Below are 16,156 nucleotides of genomic sequence, written 5' to 3' on the forward strand. Positions count from 1 at the left end.
GGAAGAGGGGCGTCTTTTTAATAAGAGAGAATGTGACACAGGTGATACATAGAGGAGATGCAGCAGGTGGAGAGAGAGAGAGAGAGAGAGAGAGAGAGAGAGAGATTGTGTGAGTAAGAGCACCGAGGTCTAACTTTACATTTTAAACAGCCTTGTCTATGTACGTAGGATAATTCTATGCTCTTTTCACTGCTTTATGTTCCACAGGTGACAAAAATCTTTAGAGCCTCACGTTGGGTGTAGGATCAGAGTATTTCCAGAGTTCAGCTACTCATTGTTTTGGAAGGCAGTGATCTCAAAAACGTCTGTAGAGGAGTCAGGTGCCTTCAATAGCGTTTTTCCCTTTTCAGGTTAAAAAAACACTTTGAAATCTAAAAAGAGTGGGTGATAAAAACACTCAAGGTGTGGAGAATAAAGGCAGTGGCAGGATATTTAACCAAAATCAGTGACAGTACTTCTACTCTCTTTCTCTCTCTCTCTCTCTATCTATCTATCTATCTATCTATCTATCCTTCTCTCTCCAGCTCCAGGGAACAGAGTAAACTGCTTATAAAGCTTTGGCCTTAATGGTAGAGAAATAGTTTGGAAGCGAAAGGTCAGCTGCTAAATCCCTGGGACAGACAGAACAAAATGGGGCAGGGGGAGTGAAGGAACAGTGTTCTCTCATCCCTCAACATCCACAGCTGGCCTCAGAGCAAGGTCCCTAACGCCTAACTGCCCCCTGGGCCATATTTCTCCTCATCGCTGCTTGGTTTATAAAGTGAGAGTCTGGATAAAGAACCCCACCAAGATCCCCATGCCATTTAAATGCCTATTTAAGCTGAAAATAATATTTTTCCTTGTTTGTTTCTTGTCCCTCCATTTAATATTCTTTGTTAGTGATAATGTGAGTAACTGGCCTGGAGCTGCTGCAGAGATAGCTTTAAAGATTTGAATCAACATTTTCATCAACACTATTCCATATATTTCATCAAACATCTGAATGCTTTTGACAGGCCTGGTCCTCTGTGAGGATTTGATGCTATTCGGCTGCTAGCACCATCCACAGCTTTGGGCATTTTGGCCAGAAACTCGTGTTCCAGAGTAGGGCTGGACGATACGACCAAAAAGGTATATCACAATATATTTCTTAATTTCGGTAGATACGATATAATTCCGATATCGATATGAACAGTGTAAAATCCTCTGAAAAACTTGCAAGAAACATGACATCACCATTAAACATAAACCTACTGGCTGCGTCAGTATCCACATGTTAAAAACAACATTTAAAATCGAATGCTCTGAAGTGAAGACAGCGCCCTCTAATGACCGTCACAGTGGCGGCTGCTGTAAATAACGTATATTAAAAAAATGTGTAAAAGTCATATTAAATCTTTATTAAAACATTTTATATTGCGATGTAAATTGATATTGAATTATTATACCGCCCTAATCCAGAGCATCCCAGTTCATTTCATGCTTTTCTTCACGGATTATACAAGTGTGTAAAACTGAACATCCGTGTCAGCACCGGGTGCACTCAAAGCAGCGGATTTCACTAATTAAAGGGCTGTCCGCAAACCTGCTGACATATAAAATATATGGGAGTGACATGCGACATTAGGCGTGAGGCTTTACCCATAATTAGGACCTCCCTGTTTACACTGGGAGTGGAGAAATTCTGGCAAAGTGCAAACAGACATTGGAAAGTCACCAATTATTCACATGGCCTACATACACATATCATGTGCCCACAAGACCAACGTTAACCTAATTAGAAAGCAATCACAAAAATCACGCTCCTTGGGGCTTTAATAAACTCCATGGATCAATCAGTTCTGATGTTTCTCGTAAAAATCAGCCTTGCAACATTTTGCCAGGTGGTGCTGTCAGAGTCCCTGCGCTCATTTCACTGTTTGTTCGAGAGTCTCTCTGCGACAGCAGGCTTTGCTCTCTCTCTCTCTCTCTCTCTCTCTCTCTCTCTCTCTCTCTCTCTCTCATGCGTCTGCAGCCTGACACACCGAATCCAAGTTTTAGCAGCAAAATCCCCATTAAAATTCACCCACATCCACATTAATATAGACATCCTAACGCTCCCCTCCTCCGTGCAATTTTAGCACATTACAGGAGCCACACTCCTCTCGGTGGTTAAGCTGTTATCTGAACGTCAGTCATGCATTTTGCTCGCTGGCAAAGAGACGAAGAGAGAGAGAGAAAGAGAGGGACCGAGGTGGTGAGAGGTCAAATTACAGTAGTTCCTTAAATAACATCAATACACCACACCGCCATTTTCTAAAATACAAGTTTCTTTGCAGCGTTCCACATAAACACGACGCCTGAGCGGTAAAGAAGGGAGCATTACTGAGCAAGGGCTTTCAAATCAAAGAACTTTTAATGAAGTTCTGAATATTCGCTCTGTAGGAGCTGAAGGAAGGCCTTTGATTAGACGCTAGTGCGGCGTGGAAAACAAACGGCCTATTATTTTAGTGCTAGCTGTCAGAGGCGTGGAACATAGGGCGCAAAGGCCGGGTTATTGCGGCAGTCAGTCAAAAAGCCCCAACAGTCCATCACTGTGTGCTTTAGGTCCACGCGAGCTTCGCCGCTGACCTTAATGATCTCATTCCACCTCCAATAAGGCTTTGGGGAAATTTATAGGCGCCGGCTTATATGCCTATTTTCGCTGATGTGCTTAGCTTGCAGGTCAGGCTCTCTGCTGGAGGAGCGATGAGATTTGGGTCTGAGACCGAGGCTCGAACCGCTGCGCAGTGGGGCAATTCAGAGGCGGGTTTCGGAAATGCTTCTCTCCGGCCTCATTAAAAATTGAGCGGCGTTTGTGTAAAGAGGGAGATATTCATTGTATCATAAGCCGTCTGTAAAAGCTGTCACTCATGCACTGGGGACCGGGGTAATGAGACGTGATGCCACTGACTGAGATTGAGTGTGCGTGTGTGTGTTTCTTTTCCTTTTTTTCCAATGACAACATGAGAAAAGAGGTGCGAGATATCCTTATATCACAAGTGTGAAAATGTATCTGCAGAGGATGAAAGGTTGACAACAGCATGTCAGTTATCAGCTCTTCCTCCAAAGCCATTCAGCAACACAGTTTGTAACATGGCGGTGAGGGACGGACAAACAAGAGTCGAAACCAAATAAACCAGATACACAGGCAAAGGTGCCAAGGAAAAGCAGTAAGTTGTTTATTTGTTACTCGTTACGATGTATGTCGCGGTAGGTCTCTGGACTGGAATCACTGGGCGCAAAGTGGGGTGCCAGTCCTTAACAGGGGGACACACATTCACACCTACTGACACTTTGTTAAGTCAATCCACCTACCAACGTATTTTTGGACCGTGGGAGGAAGCTGGAGCACCCAGAGGAAACCCACACAGACACAGGGAGAACACACCACACTCCTCACAGACAGTCACCCGGAGGAAACCCACGCAGACACAGGGAGAACACACCACACTCCTCACAGAGACACTGACAGAGACACTCTGACAGAGACACTGCCTGCTGCCACACAACAAAAGTAATCAGGCTTCATATCAAGTTATTCATAGTAAGGGTCTTGGTAAATATGAATTTAATAATATTTTGTAAATGTGAAGTTGCAATTAAGACAAATGTAAACAGTTTGAAAACTGAATATCATGAATTTACGAACATCACGACCAAAATTATCACAGATATCAGTGGCATAGTCCTCCACAAGTCATCATCATATGAGAAGAATATACTAATCACTGTATTAGGTACTACTCTAACAGAGAATCAATAATCAGAACTTTGTAAACCTCAGTTTTGTGGATTTTATTGAAATGTATCTGCTACATAAACAGGACTGAGGTTCATTTTTAGGAGGCATGTTTATTTCAAATAGCCCCTGGAGCACAAATGAAAATGTGTTTGAATATAAAGGAAGGTGTAGTATGTGTAAATCATATTTACGTCAATACTATCACGTCTAATCAAAACTCAAGCCCTCAGAGCATAGTCTGAACCGTTCCCTGCACTGACTTTCTGTGAGGAAACTTTCCGAGGGAATTAAAACGTTGCGTAATGTCTGGTTTCCATCAGCAGCACTGTGAACGACTGTGGCATTTCACATCCAACCACTCTCAATGACGCTCTGTTTGCATGTACTTTCAATAGGCTCCAGAACAAAACCCAAGTCCCAAATATTTGGGATCTTGAGAAAGTGAGTAAATCTGATTTTTGGCCGAGGTTGCTATTACAGAGCCGGGTTCCAGATGTTGATATTCTCAGCTGTGGAGTTCATCCAAGAATATAGAGAGTGAAGGATGTCGGCTGCAAGAGTCTGTTTCTCTCTCTCTCTCTCATGGAGGCACATGATCTCAGATTAATTCATTAATTCGTGGCACCTGCTCCGGCGCATGCCTGGGTACCGGGGGCAAAGGGTTAATGCAGAAATATGCATCACTTTCAAAACCCAAAGGCAGAAGCTCAGGCTCTCTGTCCAGAATGGACTCTCGAGCGGTCACCCCACTCTCTCTTCCGGCAACAGCTAACAACCAGCCCACACGCCAAGCAAACACATTCTGTTAGTGTAAAAGTGCTCTCTTGTTCTCGTTATCTCTCTCTCTCTCATACACACACACACACACACACACACACACACACATAGTCCCTGAGCTTGACTCCCTCTAGGGCGTGCAAGCAGAAACTAAAAGGTACAAACAACACAAAAAAACGTGTTTGCATGTGTGGGAAGGCACTCATTTTGTTCTGTTCATTTCACCTGGCTGCCATCTCCTGACATTTGCACCGCGAGGTCATCAGTGAAGCGCTATGTTGGCGTGGAAACCGAACGGGCTTCGTCGAGCACTCCAGCGATCCGCAAACCTCGGGAGAGAACACACCTCCCACTCGCTCTCTGCAGGGCTCCGAGACCAGGCCTGGACGCGGCATGCGTGGGAACGTCATTATCATACATTCAGAAAATAATAAACTGCGCAATTAGATTCCCTTTCCTGCTAATGCAAACGGGGGAAGGGGGCCAGTTCTGCGAACTCCTGAGCTCGTACGGCAAAGTGAGCCCCTTCAAACCATCAGCAGATGCCCGCCAAGCAACCAGGAGGGGCAATTAGATAATCTGATCAAAGTCATAATTAGCCCGTTGCTGAAGTGTTAGGAGGAGCTTAAACACCCTCAAGGGCTGGAACTGTAAACTAGGGAGGCGAGGTGGGTGCGGTATTCTCGAGCTGCCTCATTTGGAGTGTACACAAGGCAGATCTGGAAGGGCGCTGGATGGTCACTTGGAAATCCACATGGTCTAGGATTTTGTCGCTGCACTAGCTTGATTCATGAGCTTGATTAATCTGAGTACAATGAATTTTCTGATGCATCATAAAACACGAACACTGGATTAGTCCCTGGTTAATGATGATGCAGTGAGGACAATATTTAGTGGTAAACGTCGTGCCACCGTCTGTGACCAAGAAAGGACGCCATTTTACAGATGGGAAAAAAACAGAAGGGTGTCTGTTAATGACACAGAACAATGAGAAGATGCTTAACACGAAGTATGTAAACACATCTGGATGTGATTTGCAGAGTGTACAGCAGATGATGGCAATGTTGTGCATGGGAGAAGGGGCAGGTGTGCATTTATAAATAAATCCAGAGAATAAAGAACACCAGCCTTTCTCTCTCTCTCTCTCTCTCTCTCTCTCTCTCGCTCTTACTTCTCGAGCGGCAGGATGCCCATCGATCCACGGAGCCCTCGCACTCTCCCACCGATCGAGAGGTGGGAAGTGGAATTCTGACTGCGCTGATGATGGGAGGGTGGCAGTGCAGGGGTGGGTGGGGGGCTGGGGGGAAAACACGCAAGTCCATTAAGACAGTTTAGCTTCGTCTGGCGCTCTCAGCCCCCAGAACACCTTGTGTCCAACATGTTCTCCCCTTAAAAGGTGAGAAAATAAAAAAAAATATTTGTCTTTAAAGCGCTGAGAATAATGGACAGAAACAAAAGTGACTGCCAGTCCATTAAAACGGCAGTGCTCAAACAGAAGGAGAAAGGTCAAGTCGTTCTGGGCAGCTGTAGTGGGACGAGGCATGGGAGAACGGGCCTCTCGATCGTACTAAGCTTCAGCCATGATGGAAGCTCTTACTCTGCTGGATCAGACCAACCGGGCTCTTAAATGAGGCTTTCAGTTTAGCTGTGGAAGCACACGGTCAGAGGAATGTCAACACTTAGCGCCGCAAGGAGCTTCACACTGTAAAGGCAAGTGGAGCAATGAAGCATTGTAGGGTGAAGCATTGTACTGCAGGACGAGTGAGGATGACTTACTCTTTGCTGTGAGTTTTCACCACCACTGCACAAAAATGTGGGAGCATACGTTCAAATCCCAGATATTTTAGTTCTAGGGCTGTGCCAATATGAGAATTATGGCCCGATAGCGATACCCAATATCATACGTGTACATAAATATCTACCAATGCTGGTATACACATTTATAACATACAGAAATATGAAATGCCCCAAATAAAGGTTATAGAACAATGTAACATTTATTTTACAACATTTTAGCCAACAATAAAGTCTCCTGAGAAAAGTGTTAGCCACATTAGTTAGCTAACTGTTCCTTACAGAGACTTGTCACGGCTTTAAACGTTTTTTTTTTTAACAAGTGACATAATAGATCTACTCAGGCAAATTATAAATAAAAACCCTAATAAATAAATTAAAGTTAACTTAAAGCTAAGCATTAGCTAAACCCAAAAACTACCAGTGGGCCTTTAGCTGTGCGATTATTTAGAAAAACATTAATACAGAAATAAGAGCTCATCAGTATGACCAAATTTGTTCTTCTCCACACTGTGAGAGGAGGAAGCCAACTATTTTTCTACAGGGTGGGCCATTTATACGGATACACCGTAATGAAATGGGAATGGTTGGTGATATTAACTTCCTGTTTGTGGCGCATGGGAGAGGGGAAACTTTTCAAGATGGGTGGTGACCATGGCGGCCATTTTGGATCCAACTTTTGTTTTTTCAATGGGAAGAGGGTCATGTGACATCAATCTTATTGGGAATTTCACAAGAAAAACAATGGTGTGCTTGCATTTCTCCAGCGGTGTTGCTATCAGTGTGTGAAGAGTGGGAGAAGAGGGTTGCATTGACAATCCAACACAATGGGCAGCACTTTGAAAACATTTTATAAGTGGTCAGAAACTTGTAAATAACTCATGAAAGAGTAAAGTTACGTTAAAACCAAGCACACCATTGTTTTTCTTGTGAAATTCCCAATATGTTTGATGTGTCACATGACCTTCTTCCCATTAAAAAAACAAAAGTTGGATCCAAAATGGCAGACTTCAAAATGGCCGCCATGGTCACCACCCATCTTGAAAAGTTTCCCCCCTCCCATATACTAATGTGCCACAAACAGGAAGTTAATATCACCAACCATTCCCATTTTATTAAGGTGCATCCGTATAAATGGCCCACCCTGTACCCATTCATCAGCCTGTTTTTTTAAGAACAACAGCGTTGCCCAGTTTTCTTGCGATATAAAATAATTCATCGGAAAATATCGGTTTGAAACGTCATCAAAAGTATCAGCCAGATGTTGATAATCTTTAAACAAGCGATTATCTGCTGACACTGATGTAATTCTGATATCACCGTGCCTCGCTACATAGTTCCAGACACTTGCTCTAGTAAAAACGAATTACTGCTGCACAATTATCGACTCCTGTTTTCCAATCAGACAGACAGTGAAGGGTCAGTTCTTATGCTGATGCTGGAAGAAGTATCACAGGCAAGCATCAGCATCTATGCCTCTTTGACAAGAGTAAAATTGTTGTGGTTAAAATGTTCAAAACAGCAGTGTGTATTGTGTGGTATTTTTCCTCGTGTTCACCCCCTGAAAAATATAAACACGGTTTAAAAAATGTTCCACATTTATATTACACCATGAAAAAAAAAGCACATACAGTTGCATGTTAATTTAACACGTTAAAAAAGAACATGCTTATATCTCAGCATGAGAGCTGCTGCATGCTGTGTTCCACTGAATAGAAATTTCGCAGCACAACAAATGAGACGTAAAAAGCTTGTTTTGCACCAGACATCACGTGGTAAATTGAACAAATGGATCATTTCCGCAGTTCCACATTTGTCTTTCTCCATTCTCATTCAGCATTTTACCACCACTGCGCTGAAGGGTTTGGTCATCTCCTCTGCCCACTTTCAGCATAATGTGGGGTTTCTGTGGCATGGCCCTGCTCGAGCTCCCTTCTCTTCCACGCCATTACCTCAGCCCATCTGCCAAAGCCAAGTCAAACTGAAGATCTGGCCTTTCCCATAATGTGTCCTGCTCACCTTATTAAGTTAATTCCACTCACAAACATGAGCAGCTTTGATCACCGTGAGCTGCAGTGTCTAAACAGCAGCAGGAGGCTACGACTGTCTTTAAATAAACAGAGGCCTGCTTCAGAAGATAAAGCCACTAAGACCTAGAGAACAGTGGAGCGAGGAAGGGTGCAACAGGCAGCCCACCCAGTCGGCCCTTCATCACAAAGTGTGCATAGCAAATCCTAAGTACCGCAGACGTAAAAATGGAGGGTGAAAAAAAAAAAAAAAAAAAAAAAAACACGGGAGCAGGCTTCAAAGGGCAGCCACTGCTGTTCTTCCCTGAGCCTGCTGTGCGCAGCCACGTCAGCCACGCACAAATGATTACAGCAAAATAATCACAGTCTCGCGGCAGGGAAAAGAAGAGCCAAGCGGGAGAATGGGAATCTAAAGAGCAATAGGTAAAAATATCCCTCACTGAGAGAGAGAGCACGGAGGAAGATAAATATGCCTGACTCTCACTTAACTGAGACATGTTACAGTTCCAATTTCTCACACACACACACACACACACACAGACATGTTATTAGGGGCAGTGAAGACACACCATGCAGCAGGAAGCCACCTTCTGTGCCCAGGGATGGCAGTTCTAGGGTTAAACGTCTTGTTCAAGGGCAACTCAGCTGTGAAAGTTGAGGGAGGAGACAGCTATGTCCTGTCACACCAAGTCCACTTAACTACCCTTTAGACCACAGCTGCCCCCAAGTGAGAACAAGTGATTAATTTCAGTCTCTTCTAAGAATTTATTAATATTAATATGATTTAGACATTATATTTTTTTAGTAATAACTGTGGCATGAGCATTATTGTTATTATAATTGTATTTCTTTGTTACTGAGATTTATGTTTATTTACTCTTATTCTATATATCTTCATACGCTCATCAAAATCAATACGATAGGCTTATTTTCTCCGCTTCTCGGAAACCTTTCCCCATTGTTCATTTTTCTTCTTTAATCTCTGAGCAAACACTAACAGTTGAACACAGTCTAGTGTCTTTACTTTCATTTTATTGAACAAGTTGTCTGTTGTTCCCATGCACTTTCTCCTGTTGTTTGTTTTTACCTCTCCGCTCCTCTTCAGTTTCATTTCGCACTCTGAAGCTGGCCTCTAAAGGAAGGTTTCAGTTTGCTGGAGCTAACAGAGGCAGCTTGCTATTCCATATTGTACATTTATTTCATGTTTACTGCTCCCCAGTCTCGGAGGAGGGTTTATGAACTGATTCGTCCTTTCTCTCCTTGTTCTTGCTCAACAAATGACATTGGGTGAGTTTTGGTGCTAAAATAAAGAGAAAAACGGTCACAAAACAGGTGTAGAGCAGCTAAATATAATTATATTTAAGAAATAAATCAACCAGAGGAATTTGTTCTCCACATTTAACCCAATCCGTGCAGTGAAACAGACGTTTACACAGATACACTTCCTGTGCCCCTGGTAATCACTTCCTGTTACAAGCCCAGTTCCCTAACAACCAGGCCACAATGTGCTAGAAGAAATGTGATTATCTTTGTGTGATCCTAAACACTAAACATGAGTGTCATATTAAATAGATGGATAGAATAATGTTAGAACAAAATTAAACCATTACAAATACCCCCAAAAAAAGCATTAAAAAGGCTGAAAAGGGGCTGGAAGAAGTCTCTACGGCCCTAGAGTTAACATCAAAAGGATCAGCTCGCTATGATCAAGTTGATGTCAAAGTCATGACTTAACCGTCAGATGTAGATTCAGCAAAACCCCACCAAAGAGTCTGAAAAAAAAGAAAGAACCATCTGCACCAGCCTCAATGTAAAGCTGGAATGTCTCGTATCACCTGCTGTGGACTGATAAGACAGACGTGACCATATTGTGGGTATAACACTGTAGCCGCAATGCTACAAACCCCTTTGTCAAACCTGCCTTCAAACAGAAACAAGGAAAGTAATAGAGCTGTCAGTTATGGAGCAGGATGTTAAACAAGAATGAGTGAGGGAGTGAATGAGAGTGTGAGTGAGTGAATGTGTGGATGAGATGTTGAAAACAATACAAGCTTCTGGGCCCTTGGTTAGCATTTAGCCGACCATGAATTCCAAATACATAAGTATGACAGATATAAAAACAGCTTTATTCACTGATTAGGCCTGTGTGAAAACTGTGTGGGCGTGGCCTAATATTCAAACGAGTCTGCTTGATTAACTCCCCACTGTGTAACACTCCCAGACACTCATGGAGAAATAAACACAATACCATGAATAAGCATAAATAAGAGGGCACTGCATATGCATGGTATTTAAAAAAAATGTCCATGTTTTAGGTGGTGACATCTTAAAACCCGTGAGGTTCTTACTCAATGCAAGGCTGGATATGTGCACGGTTTGGAAACACCGCAGGAAAGCAAGGAGATGGACTCATGTCCTAGTTCGGTTTTCCTAGATGGGCTGGAGTTGAGTAGACATGAAACAGGATGAATATGAAAAATCACAATATTATTATCAGTATTATAACAGCATTGCTAAAATTAGCTGGAGTGCCTGTTAGCTAGCCAGCTGTGCTTCTAAACCTGTCTTATTTAACTTATTTTCAAACTTTTCTGTTCCTCCAGCACAATTTACTTAGCAATTTGCTAAGATGAGCTGAACTGCACAGTGCCGAAAACCCCTCACTCATGAGGCTCACTAAGCCTGACAGTAATACCGTATAGCTTGTTAATATCGTGAGATGGTGTGAGGATATGAAAAATATGGATACGGCCTATCCTTACTTACACGCACACTTACATTATTTCAACACATTTAATATTGAATAATAAAAATTAACAGCACTATGCACCCATTTAAATAAAGTTTAAACCAATAAACTCTGCAGTCTTTCTTCTGTTTGAGAGACTAAGTAATCACTGCATTATATTTGGTTTAACAGATGATCAGTATAAGGATGTATAAACCTCTGCTGTATTGCTTTTGTTTAAACACATTTTCTAAATTGATGAAACTGCGGCCCCTTATTAAGAGACATTTATTTTAAAAAGCTCCTAGCACAATACAATACAGAAAATGTCCCTGAACAATTTAAGGTGGAACTTAATGTTAATTTTATCAAACGCTGGTTAAAGTAGAAAAACTATATTTCCAATTTAAAGTGTGGGATGGGAGGGGGCACTCCAATATAATTATACCACCATTTAATGTGGAATGGAATGTGGCACAATTTAAGGTGGAACCATGTGCTGCACCATCATTTAAGGTGGAATGGGTAATAATAATTTTAGCTAGAATGTGTTCTTTTTTTTTTTTCCACTGAGACACCTTGATTGTCGTTAAAAATTCAATGAAATTCTAAAGCAGCTAATCTTTACAGCCTTTGCATGCGTTTACAAGACCATAAGCAGTTTGCCCATTAGTTTTTCAGTCTTCACTCACTCCAGGATGGTTCCCAATCTCACCTCCAATCATGATTTAACCTCCCCTGGTTTCAAGGGTCCTTAGAGAGTCAAATCTGGACGGGAGATTGGGCACAAGACCGTTGCTCTGTCACTGCGCCATTTTCCCCTTGACACAAAACAAACATCACGTGTTGTGCCAGCGTAGCTGTGTCTCTGAGACTGCTCCTACCTTTGGTTGATGCTGTAGCTTACGTGAAGTTTTTAAACCGTGGTAATTTACCAGTTTCAGTGCAGCCCTTATTACACACCTAAATATTATTCTTGGAGAATTCCTTGTCCATGTCGGTATAGTGTGTTCCCACAAGAGCGAGGTTAACCTAATTACAAAGAACTCACAGATTGTAGCTCCCTTGAGCTTTAAGCTCATGTTTAATTTGTCTCAGGAGCCGGGCTGTTTGAGGTTACCACCGTATCCACAGCACGCTAAAATCCACATCGTGAGGAAAAAGGTTATATCGCTGATATATCAGTGTTCTTCCCAATCATAGCGCTAGTGCATCGGTTAGAGTGGTAAACAAACACAGTTGGAATATTTCCCCTGAAACACACCCCACACCAAAAACGTTACGGAAGCTCCAAGCAGCCGACCCAAAAACTCATGTCACTCTATCTATTACACAGCCTCTGATGTCTGTCAGAGAAAAGAGAGCATCCGGAGTCTATTGGGGCACATACCGTCTGAACAAGAAGATAAAAAGCAGTCGCAGCATAGATTTAACATATTTAAAAGGCTTAAATTCTGCATTGCAGTATCTTCACATCAATAAATAATACTTTGAAGACTGGAGCATTTAATCCGACGCATCCCATCAAGGTCACGCCTGACAGAGTTCTCAATATATACACTGCCTTTGATATGAGGACATTTATGACATAACTTTGACATATTATTTATTCAGTACCTCGAAGAACAACAATGACCTATAAATTATCCGATGCAAAGCACTGAATAGTGGAGCCAGGAGTTCCTAGCCATGAGTATGTACGTGAGTGAGTCACGAGTCAGTTCCATGAGGTCCCTCAAGGCTTGAAGATATCTCCAAAGGCCTGGGGTTTGCTGAATCTACATCTGACGGTTACGTCTCGTCACTGACATCAACTTGATCACAGTGAGTTGACCGTTTGATGTTAACTCTATGCCTTGGGAGACCTCTTAAAGCCTTTCTCGGATTTTTCCTCTAGCGATCAATGTAGAGCTGAAACGCCATGTATCACATGCTGTGGAGTCAAAGGTCTTGTATTATACTGTGATTGTATTACTGAAGCAGCCATGCTACAGAACGTGTTTCGCAAACCTACAACCGAACAGGGAAAAAAGATACAGAACTGTAAAGAATGGTGATGAAAGCATTACAGGAGGCTGCTTCCGGGCCTGGGCAGCTGGCTAGCACAGATTCAACCATGTATTCCAAAGCGTACTGGAAAATACTTGAGCAGAATGTGAGGCCATCTGTCCAAAATCTGTATCTGAAAATGGATCTTACAATAGGACTATGATCCAAAAAGAAGCAAAAAAAAAGAGAGGGAGAGTTCTGTAGTAGTAGCAAAAAGGCATAGCTCTGGAATGGCAATGTTAGAAACTAGTGCTGAATCTGATTAATCTAGGGCTGAAAAAACATGGAGGAACATTGCTTCCCTCTTTAAAGTACTACTTTCAGTGACCTAAACTCAAGACTGGCGATTTTAATTGTAATGTCAAAGCACAAGGGTGTTTCGTTGCTTTAGATCGGTCTAAATCGGTGGTACTGAGGGAAATTAATCAAAAATTGCAGCTCTTGAGATTTCAAACTGCTCTTTGGCAAAATGTGATTGTTATAAAAAAAAACACAAAAAAACAAAATGTCTAACCTCCCGGCCCTACGTCCGGGCGATGTGAGGTTGACCGTAGTCGCACGAAAGCCCTCAAGAATCACACACTTAGCGCTTTCCTAGAAAAAAGTGACGGACAGTTACAAGTAGCACTTCCACGATGCTTTTTATACAACCAGCGGCAACACCAAGGGTGCACTTGCAATATCTTGCTCTCAACCACTTGCAGGTTACTTTCAAAACCACAAATCATTGCGTAATAAAACACCAATACAGCCATTCCAACCACTACTGAAATGACCTGAAATACGGTCTGTTTTTGCAATTCACAGCCCTCTGTTTCTTTATGGATTGTACTGTGTATTTTACTGCACATCAGGAACAGCGCTCACAATGCTTCCTGTTACTTTGCATAGTTTCTGAAAATCCATCACTCAACCGACATGCCAATAAAACATAGACAATGTGGCCAAATATTTGTAGACACCTGCTCCTCCAACCAGAGTCCTCCGCCTCCTCTGCTGCAGCTTCTACTTGAATTACGACCTTTCTAAACAAGTATTGCAAATCCAAGTATTTATTTATGCAGCCGCAAATACGTATTTATTTATTTAAAACATTTAGTTTCAGGCCTGATTTCATAACCAAGACAAGAGCTTAATTTAAGTGCTGAATGTAGAGCACCAGACTGAATTTAGTTCACAGCACTGCCTCTGATTGGTCGAACTCTGTTATGCAATGTACGCGTTAAGACCTTGCAGCACATTTTCAAATTGCAATATTGATATAACCATCATTAATAGCTCATTCCTTAACATTTCTTTCAGGACTTGACGTCATTCAGCCAAAAGAGCACGTGAGGTCAGGCACTGACTTCCATTTATCCCAAATATACTACACTGTGCTTCATCACTCCATACACCCCTCTAGCTGATGTTTGGCATTGAGCATGGTGACTCCGAGGGGGGTGGGGGTTCTGCCAACTTTAGCGTATGACAGACACAGTGCATGACAGAGATGCAAGATGTTCACATGAATCATGAAATACAGCGATGCATCTTTCAGCAGTGTTCTGGGAGAGACTAATACAGTCTAAGCTTGAACTTTCTCGATGTGGAAGGAAGGAAAAGGGAAGGAAAATGGTCTCCAAGACTCGTTTGTCATTTCACTGTTGAACGCTGCAATGCACTTCTTCCAATCCACCACCAGAAAAAACTAAAAATAAAAATTCCCGCACAGTCCGGCTGAGGGAGACTGGTTATGTGATGTCAAGCACGAGCGTCAAAGCAGGGGAAAACAAACAGGCCTAAGAGAAGGGATTTGGTAATTTATGAACAGCAGGCTGAACCAATGCAGCTGAGTCAATGCTTCCATTATTTATGAACTAGCTCCCTCCCCTGTACAGATTTGGTACCTGGACTTCAGACCTATAGGGTGAATAAACAGCTCCTCATTGTAATTCATTCCTGGTGAGGCACTGGAAATAAAAGACCTTTCGGCTGAAGACGCAACCCTCCTGTGTGTGGATGTCAGTGCCCTGCATTTTTTTTTTTTTTTGTGGTGATAAATAAATGATCACCCGCCATGATGCACCATCTAAAGTAAACTAATGTGTCTGCTAGTGCTTTTGCTTTTTCCTGTGGAGTGTCTGTAGCTGCTCAAAATGTAAATATAGCTACGGCAGGCATGTAGATTACAGCTTATGAAAAGACAGGCCAAAAAACTGTCAAGGAATAGAGGACATTTTAGCTGTAACTTCTCCTTGCATCCAATAAGACACACAGACTACGGTGCACATGGAATCTGCCAATACGCTCCCGCAAACCATGGCCATGGAGTCAGATATCCAATGCTAAACGAGGACAGCCACTAATATATGATAATATAGTAAATCAAGAAATATCAAGATATTATTTGGACCGTTGTGAGGCACTAAAAAACAATAATGCTTATAATAATAATGCACAAATAATTGTTTATGGGATGAGAAAGCAACACCCTAAACACCCCCCATCAAAAAATAAAATAAAATAAAATAAATAAAGGGAAAAAAAAAAAGAAATGCAAAGGCAGCCCCCAGTTTGACCCAATCTGAGCTCCCATGTTTATTATCAGTCCAACAACATTAGCTGGGACTAATGAAGGTCTCCTATAAAAAGGAGATTTGTCGTAATCACGAGAAAATAACAGCAGCTCTGAACAAATGTGCAAGAGGGGAATACATTAGCCTACATCTCTTAAACACACTTGACTATTGGCAGTGGGCTCTGGGAGGGCTGCAGGTGTTATTAAATGGCTGATTATTCCAGCTCCTCTCCACATTCAGCCACGAAATGGCACCAGTAGTCACGTTTCCAAAGCCAAAAGTAGGGGATAAGGGTTTGGAGCACACACACTGAAAGGGAGGCAACTTTAGAGAGGATTACTGTTAGTGGGTATGGGGGAAAATAGAAGGTTTTCTCAGCAATGTCCTCGCCTACGTACAGCCCCTGTTCTCACCATTTTAGTCCTTTTAGAAAGCCCTCAGACCAAAATAAAACAGCAGCAGCAAGTTCATAGCCCTC

At 42.3% G+C, this 16,156-nt stretch overlaps 1 protein-coding gene across 4 annotated transcripts in view; it reads right to left on the minus strand.

Annotated features, from left to right (window-relative positions):
• Positions 1 to 16,156, minus strand: part of nlgn1 (neuroligin 1) — a 284,078-nt gene that overhangs the window by 207,580 nt on the left and 60,342 nt on the right. The gene's annotated exons all lie outside the window — the stretch shown is intronic.

This window comes from Hoplias malabaricus, chromosome 16 (genome assembly GCF_029633855.1).
Source record: "Hoplias malabaricus isolate fHopMal1 chromosome 16, fHopMal1.hap1, whole genome shotgun sequence".
In the NCBI taxonomy this organism is placed as follows: domain Eukaryota; kingdom Metazoa; phylum Chordata; class Actinopteri; order Characiformes; family Erythrinidae; genus Hoplias; species Hoplias malabaricus.